The sequence below is a fragment of the Astatotilapia calliptera genome, chromosome 8 (assembly GCF_964374335.1).
Source record: "Astatotilapia calliptera chromosome 8, fAstCal68.1, whole genome shotgun sequence".
Lineage (NCBI taxonomy): Eukaryota > Metazoa > Chordata > Actinopteri > Cichliformes > Cichlidae > Astatotilapia > Astatotilapia calliptera.
Window position 1 is genome coordinate 15,610,043 of NC_137429.1, and position 9,189 is coordinate 15,619,231.

The following is a 9,189-nucleotide window of genomic DNA, read 5'->3' on the forward strand; positions in this document are numbered from 1 at the left end:
GTACATGTAGTTCAGTATTTCCTTTTTCCTCTTTATGAAAGTGTATAACCGACCACTTTTATAACTAATCCCTTTACGGTTTTTTGTTTGTCTTTTTTTATTTTGTTTAGGTTACTGAGTTTATTTAGAATCCTAGAGTGGGTCATAACTCTTAATGCACAAAATTTTAATTACCTGATGCACTTAAAGAACAGGGCAAGCAAGTAGTGAATTAGAAGTGTTTAACATTTGTTTTGTTTTAAATGCTGCTCTGGCTTTGTGCATGTGTGTGTGTGTGTGTGTGTGTGTGTGTGTGTGTGTGTGTGTGTGTGTGTGTGTGTGTGTGTGTGTGTGTGTGTGTGTGTGTGTGTGTGTGTGTGTTTCAAGTATAGTTCAAAAGTTTTGAACTGTACTTGTGGGGACCAGCAGGCACTTGTGGGGTCCAAATGCCAGTCCTCATGAATTTGAAGGACTTTTTGATTGGTTTAGGGTAAGGCTTAACTGATTGAAAAATGTTTGTTTTCTCTTTGATCTCTTTTTATTAGAATAAGCAGTTATAATCATTTTCTTATACATATTGCATATTGTGCTCATGAAAGAGTTGATGCTCAGTCTATTCAAGGTCTTAAGCTTCGTTTGGCGCGTTGTCCCGACGATCTATTGTGTAAGTGACTTGGAGCAATAGAAGGTTAAACCGCATACACGCTTACAAACACAAATGCTTTAAACATAGGCCAGGCCAAGGGCCTGGAAATCATTTAGCTTCCAACTGCATTTGAGCTTGCCTAGCAACAAGTGACAGAAGTAGAGTCAAGAAATTGTAAGTCCCCAGGAATCATAATGGAAGAATGTGATAGAAAGAGGAACATCTCTGTCTGTTTTTATGCTGATATGGTGATGGTGTATATCTTACCCTGGGTGTGTTTGATAAAATGAAAAGTGTTGCTCACACACATAAGGAACATTAAGATTAAGTAAAGGTTAAGTAAAGTTAATATAAAGGATAGAGCCCAGAACATGATATTTTGAACCAACTTTGAATAATTAAGAGAACAATAGATGAACACAGTAGATTATTGAGGTGTAGCAGAGAGAGGCGTTTTGTTTTGTTTCCTGTACAGGAGATTTCAGGACAACAGCGACCGCAAGGGTTGGCGAGAATGAAGCAAGCCCCAGACCGAACAGAACCAACTAGAGGAGGGGGACCCAGAAAAGAAGCACAGAGCACAGAGAACCACATGTGTTGTTTAAGAGACTAAAAGTTCGTTAGACACAGGTTAAATGTGAGCATAAGAGTAATGATGCGAGTGGAAAAAAAAACATTAATTTCAGTGATGTTACAGGAAATCTAAAGGTCAACATAAAGTCATTCAAAATGTCCATTTGAAAACTATTATTTTGATCTTCTATCAAAACCCAGTATTCGTAATAAAACACACAGGCAGGTCATGTGTTGTAGTTTACCATACAACCATGGTAAAAAGAAAATACAACGTCTTTATATTGTGAAGTTTTATGCATGATCTCAAAGTAACAATAGTTTTAAAAAGACCTGGCCCTTAACAGGTCTTAAAATGAAGTAAATATAACCTTAGATGAACAACAATATATGACATATCACACCGTCTCATTATTTATTTAACAAAACAATATGTCATCATGAGCAGTTGTGCTGTAAAAAATAAAGCATCCTTACTGCTTGCACGTGAGTATGATGGTAATATCAGCCAGCTAATAAAATGCACTTTATTAATTCATTATCAGCAAGTCTATACAAATAGTTTTCATTTGCATGTTACAACAATGAAATGAGCTGCACTTCAGTTTGGGAGGAGAAGGCCATTAAAAAAGTTTATTAATCTACAGAGAAAGAAGAGAAAGATTATTCACAAGTTCAAGACAGCTGCCAAACTTCCCAGGAGTGGGTATCCCAGCAAATTTATCCTAAAAGTCAGGCTTCGCAAAGCTCTGAGAAACTGCAGAAGGTTGTTTGTAAGGGTAGTCAGGAGAAAGCCTCTTCTCTCTAAAAAGAACATGGCAACATGGTTTAAATTTGTAGTTGAATCTGAATAAACCACAAGACCTAAACACAAGAGACCAAGATGGAAATATTTGGCTATAATGCGCAATGCCACATTTGGCTAAATCCAAACTCAGCACATCACAGCATGCCTCATCGCGACTGTCAAGCACGATGATGTAGACCATGCCTATTCAACTACGAAGTTAGTTGGGCCAGATTTTCAAACCGAGGAATTTATCTGGGCCAGATATTTTTTTTGAAGCCAGTAAGCAGCAGATCATGATCAGTTTCAAACCCACACAACTGTACTGAAGAACAAGTATTTTTTTTATTCCTTTTCCCCTATAGATCTGGTGGTGACCTCTCACAAATGCACACCAAAAGGTCCATTTAAAAAAAAGGGAGCTATAACTAAACTATTTTTTGCACATTTGAAATAATAATAACAAAATACATTTTGATAATTCCCTTTCAAATTAAAATAAATATTTCACTGACCACTCACTTTTCCTGCCATGGATGGAGCCCCATCGGTCACAAGTATACAGACACGCTTCATATCCAGACCATTTTCCTCAAAAAGAGCTTAAATCTTCTCAAACATCATTTCGCCAGCTGTGTGTCCCTCTAACGGTAGTAAACCGAGCAATTTCCCATCCAAAAAACGGACATATACGCATAACTGTGCATTATCAGTTCTGTCTGTGATCTCCTGCTATAGACATTACATCAGTTTTCTTCAGGTCATCTAACAGCATTTCAAACTCGTCTGACGCCAGAACTTCAATTCTACGAATATTTGAACTGTCCTACAGGGGTACGTTTTTAATAGCAGATGTCACACTCACTTTTCACCGCATCCACCACGGCCAGCATGCAGTATTTCATTGTTTCAGAATCTGTGAAAGGCCTTTTCTTCTTCGCCAAGAAGCAAACACGAAGGGAAGATGCTGCAGCTCTCTCTTGGGCTGTACAGGACCCTCACCATGGTAGTACAACTCCGGTTGTAAGATTATTAAACTCGGTAAAATGAATAAGTATTTGTCAGTCCAGGCAGGGTTAAACCGACAGTTTTCATTCTCAATTTTGCGCTTTTGGAGTGAGAAAGACATGCTGTTGTCGCATCATATATTACGATGATTGTTTAATATGTTTACATCACGGTGCATTGTGGGTTAAATATTGCTAGGCTACTAGGAGTGTTGCATTCACAGTCTACACTAAGCTGTAGGAATTTTTAATTTTTAAAAATTAATTAATGAATTCATTTTTTGCGTTTTCTCTGTGTTTCTGCCAATCAAGGCAGGGCCACTCGCAGGTTGCTTCTGGGCCGCATTTGGCCCGCGGGCCGCCATTTGAATAGGCTTGATGTAGACACTTTGCGGTCACTGAATTAACCATAAATTCCTCTGTGTACCACAAAAGTTCCAGAGTAGATCGAGGTGATTTGACAACTGTACTGACTTGTAACAGGATTTTAAAGTATGCATATTTTTTTCTTAATTCTTAATGTTTAATTTTACCTTGGTGTGTAGTGCCCTCGTTCCTGTGGGGTGTCTCAGCATGTTTAAGCTGCGACATCACACAGGAATAAGGTGGCTTACCAAACTGAAACTTGCATTTTGATACAACTAGATGGTAAATGGCCTGTATTTATATAGCGCTTTACTAGTCCTTAAGGACCCCAAAGCGCTTTACATATCCAGTCATCCAACTACACACATATAGAGTCTCGTAAATTAATTTTGCACAATTGTGATTCCTTCATGTTGGCACAATTTGCTGAGACAGACACAAAGGCTTGACAGATGCTGAAAACCACATCTGATGTTCCTGTTTGTGCTGCTGGTAAAAATTATAATGTACACTAACTACTGAAAGCGTTAGTCACAGATTACAGACCAGCTTCATAGTATCAGTGTTGCCATGCCTGATGGAAGCAACACAAAATCAGTGGCATTGTGCTGTACAGGCCCAATTAGAATTATTAGAATTCATTAGAATTATTCTATATATAGATATAATAATTAGATAATTAAATAGATGGGTTGGTATTATAAATATAGTTGTGTATCTTTTAGATGTAGATAAAAACATGCTTGACCAAAGAGCAGGAAATAAGCGAGTACAAGATCGCTGTATCTAAAAGTGTCAGCTGAGTGCAAAGTAAGGCTTATAGGTTCAAGTTCAAGTCTTCTGCCAACAGCAGGAACCAGATTTCTGTAGGAAATAATCTTGACACATCATCTCTCAATTAAATGAATATGTGTTTAAGCACCTCATTTCCAAGAAGCAAACTCTGGCATTGTGCCGCATTTGACTCTGTGTAATGGAAAAAACAACATACCACTCTATGTTGACAGAATAGTAGTGGATAAACAGGTTTAAACATAATAGCTGCCGGATTACCTCGCTGAATCCTTTTTTTTTGGGCAGGGACTCTCATTTTCTAATTGTCCCCATAAGTGGTTTCCTCCAGAACCAATTCTAATGCGGAGAAACTCACTTACAACAATTTTCTCGCCGACGTGTAATGCTTGTAATTTCCGATGTGCAGATCTGCTTAAAGAAAAGATTCACAAACAAAAATCAGTGCACTGTTCAAAATATAAAACAAAATAAAATGAAAGATAACAAAAACAAAAATGCAGACGCCCGGGTCTTAGGACTTGTCACTGAATATTCCTCCTATCAGTAAAAATGCCCACCTAACCCTACACAGAGTCAAATCAACACCACCTCAACCTTTTCCTATTCCTAAACCTATATGTTTTGCGTTCGTGAAACAAAATAGAACCGTTTCCATATTAAGTAATTTGAGCTCTTGAAATGTTTTAATTCTCTTAATTCTGCCTGTTTATTTCAACACTTATTCAATGACTTTTATTCAACTGCTACTTGGTCACTCAAATCTTAGCTGTTCAAATTGCCTAGAGTTCAACAAAGTCTAGATCCCCGTTATCATGAAACTTGAACGGGTGTACGATGATTCACTTACAGTAATTTAGAATCATCACTCAACCTAGCTCTACTACTGGCACTGCGTGACTTTTCTCACACTGGAAACCAGAATTTAGTACAGAACTTTAATACCTCAGGCAATCGTGTTCAAGGGCTGCCCCCCCTTTCTCTTCTTCTTTGTCCGTGTGTTCCTCCTTTTATTAAATCTCCATCACGATGATGTGGCGCTCTGAAATAAGACTCACACTGTTAATTCATCGTTTTCACTCTGCACCACTGCTCAGGCTGTTTTCTTTTCTTTTTAGTGTACAGTAAACAATTGAGTCGAGGCCTTAAGCCCCAGATATCTCGCACAGGCATCGTTTTCATAACCAAACCGCTCCGGACTCTGCTCCCCAGACCACACAAATGCCCTCTGGGCTTATTATTGTAGCAGATTCTGTATTTGAATTTGTTGTGTGCAGCATTGAGCCTTTGTCAGTAAAGCATTCTTCATTGCAGCAGCTGGAGCATTGTGTGTCACTTCTTAGTGAATTAAATCAACATTTTGATTTTGGTGCATGGGTGTGTATCAGTTTTCACTCACTCAACGAGTGCATAAGTGTTCATGTGTGTGTTTCTCTTCATTCTAAGTCGGCGGATGCAGAAGTGTGTGTTTGTGTGTTTGTGTTCATCACCTTCCTGTTCTGTTGTTTGGGTAAACCAGCGGCCTGAAGCATGCCCTGGGGTCCTCCCCTCCTCTTTGGGTCTGTTTTCATCCGTTGTTGCAGCTGCCTGCATCTTCTCCTTGTAACTTGACCCTTTTGCTTCTGTAACTCTTTCAGGGTTTGCTCCTGCTGTTGGAGCTTTGCGTCAGGTCTGACGACCTCCTGCTCCAGCAAGCTTCCGCCTGATTTCAAGTCCTGTATGTGGGCCTCCAAGTCTGACTGATGGGTTCAATTAGCAGCCGGCTCCTCCGGAGCCATGCTCAGTTTCTGCTCTGATGCCTTGAGCTCTTACTGAGGGCAAAAACCTCAGAGTCTTTTCCTTCCACGTCAGATTGGAGTCTGTTTATGTTGTCCTTACTTTGCTCCACGGCCTTCTGCAGCTCTGCTGTTCGGCTCTTCTCAGAGGTCAGCATTCTTTTGCTCACCCTCCCTTTTCCTCCGGGCTTAATGTGCGTCTCGTCACAGCTCTGTCAGCTGACGCAGTCTGGGAATTTCCCCCGTGTAGTGAAACGGGCTTTAGGTTTAGTGCTCTCCATCTCTGCTGCATGAGATCGCTTTTTTGCAGCACTGTTGACATCCTCAAGTTGTTGTTGTGAGTCCAGCTGCTGTGGCCTTCAGGGGTCAAAGGGTCAAAGATGGTCGCGGAGAGGGCAACGATGATAGCGGGGAGGGTAGGAGTCCAGGTCAGCTTCGGCTTTCAGAAAAAACAAAAACAAAACAAAACAGGCGAACAGGAAAATGATGTTGTGCTGGCTGTGTTGTGTTGGCTGTGTTATCCCCCCTTTTTTTGTTTTTTCTCACCATATAATCAACTTATAACCCCCCAAGTTGACAGGACAACACAGGTACGTGTTAAAATTCTTAAGATCCTGTTTAGAAACCTAAAAAGGAATTTTCTACCATTCAGTAGTCATTTGTCTTAAACAATCAACAAAAACATGTCCCAATTCGACCCTTTTAACCACTAAATTTGTCGTATCCTCACTTAATCGTCAGACCAGTGTCTTTGTCTTTTGACGTTAAGTTGTTGTCTTGCAACCCAGAGAGTTTATTTGTCAGTAATGTATAAACTATATCATTTAAAAACAGGTGTATGTTAAGTGTCGCTACTTTAATCTTGCATGTACGTGCACATGTATGTAAGCTGTTTCTTCATTGCATGTATGGGTGCGTCTGTATATGGGTTAATTTAACTTTTTCTCAAATGAGGCATTTCTCTAACACGCACATGTGTCTGTTCCTCACACTTCTCATACCTTTCTCTGGTTGTGTGTGGTTTTATTTGTTTCAGTCATTTACCAGGAACATCTTTTCCTTTTTTCCATGTCTTCCGCCAGAGGTTAACACTGGTGAGATTCAGGGACACAGCACCCAGAGCAGTTCAGCGAGAAAAACCTGCCTAAAACTACATTCTCTCTTTTTTTTCTTTTTGTTTTCCGGGAGGGGTGGGGACAACTCTGGTGTCCAGCCGTGAATTTTTAGCCAAAGCTTGGCCTGTCTTCTGCTGCCGTACTCAGGTTTCCAGGTTAAGAAAAAACACCTGTATGAGGACACTAAACATACATTTAGTATTCGTATAAACATAACTGCCTAAATTATTGAACTCTTGAGGAGGGTTGATTTAACTCTTTACTAACTTTAAACCCCACAAGTAAAAATTTCATATGTTCTTGACTGCAAACACAAAAACTGCTTGATGTTATTACTAATCATTTTCCTCCACAACACTCCAAATCCTGTTCTCTCTTGTGTCCAGCAGGGGAATAAGGTGACCTCTACTCTCACTGCTTCCCCAGTCAGAGACAATATCTCACTCACACTTCCACACTTTATTGTTTTCCCTTTTTCTTGACTATTATTATTTCACAGAAAATCAACTGACCTACTTCTCCTTCCTCTTCTGTCATGCAGAAAGTCACACACACACAGCACTCGGCCCCCACCTTGTCTTTCTCTCACAGACACACCTACACACACACACACTCTAATCCTCCTTTCACAACAAAACTTCACAAACGTCTACTGCAACAGTTTTAAGCACGCAAAGCCAGCGAAAATTCACTCTCACATTCACTTCCCTAACAACTACAAAATTTTCACATACAAAAATAATCCAGACAATCTACCATGCACCGTTTTCCCTCCTTATACGAGAGACTCAACCAACTTTTAAAAGCTTTATTTACACAACATCAAATAAAGCACAGATCTCTGCCTTTTCCAGGTAGAGAAGGAAATACGACCCAACTAAAAATCTCCCAGCAATCACACAAAGTTCTCAAATTTTGTCAAGATATTCATCCCCGCACTCCTACCTCACGGGAGTTTCACACAAGGGATCATTACTCCTTGAATTCTATTAAACCATAGTCACATTAGGAAATCACAAACACAAGACTACAAGGTTTAGTTTATTTAATATACTGAAATCTTTTAACCATACTTCTGTGACCCCCTTTCACCTAACGAAGAGAAGCTCAGAAGGACAGAAATGGAGAAATAGGGAGATGAAACCAAGGGCCGCAGCTGTACACACACACACTCCGCTCGTACTCGCGCGCGTGTGCCCGCTGCCGCGCAGCACCACACAACCCCTCCTTTCTCCTAAGGAGAAATACACACACACACTCTCCTCTTCTCTAACAGCGAGAGAAGAGAAAGGCGTTTTCGTTTTTTCACACTCTGGATCCACACAGAAGAAATTCAACAACACAAGACAGTTTATACAATTTACACTTTTATATTCACACACCCACGGGTAATTTATATTCTATATACACACGGGCCCGCATAGACGTCATATGCCAGAAGAGGTTACACCTAACTTTTTGACTAATTTAAAAGCACCTATAGCCCAGGCCTAGCCTTGCTGATCAATTAACGTTTCAAGTACGCCGCCTTGAAAACGGTCAGATTACTAAATTCTAATTAATTTATAACCGTTTCCCGTAGCTGGAAAGGAGCTCCACCTCTGGCGCTAGTATCAAACCCACGCCTTCAGCTTTACTTAAAACTCTCAGGCCAACGACGTTGTGTGGTCCCGGCCGAGTCTAACTCTGTCGATCAATCAATGCAGTAGAAGGCAATCACTCGTAGATTACCTGGCCAATTAACCGGGAGTCCCAAGTCCCCAGCGGGAGGCCAAACCGGGCTAAAACCTAACCACGCGTCCGCGATTAGGGGTCAGTGCCACCTGCTGAACAACCGCATTCTTAGAGAGCCTAGCTCTCAGTCCTAAACGAATTTACTTGTTTTAAAAGCCTCACTGTTGGACCCCTGCCATCCAGTTTCATTTATCTGAAGCCCGAGACCGTCTCTGCTAATCGATTGGATCAAATCCCCTACACTACCGATTGACTGGCTGGCATTCCCAGTCAACCCACATTTAAACCTTTTAAACCGTATAGACTTAAACACATAACCTCTTAACTCAACAGTTCACTCTCAAAATAAACAGCCATACATTTACTCAGTTCACTATTCCCTACCTTTAACACTAATTACCCCAAGATCACCACG

At 40.5% G+C, this 9,189-nt stretch overlaps 1 long non-coding RNA gene across 1 annotated transcript; it reads right to left on the minus strand.

Moving 5' to 3' along the window:
- Positions 1-1,599: 1,599 nt before the first annotated feature.
- Positions 1,600-8,542, minus strand: LOC145430410 (uncharacterized). The gene is made up of 2 exons (XR_013910982.1): positions 2,851-8,542; positions 1,600-2,002 (listed from the first exon to the last, which is right to left on the minus strand). It is a non-coding gene; the product is annotated as an uncharacterized LOC145430410 (long non-coding RNA).
- Between the last annotated feature and the right edge of the window lie 647 nt (positions 8,543-9,189).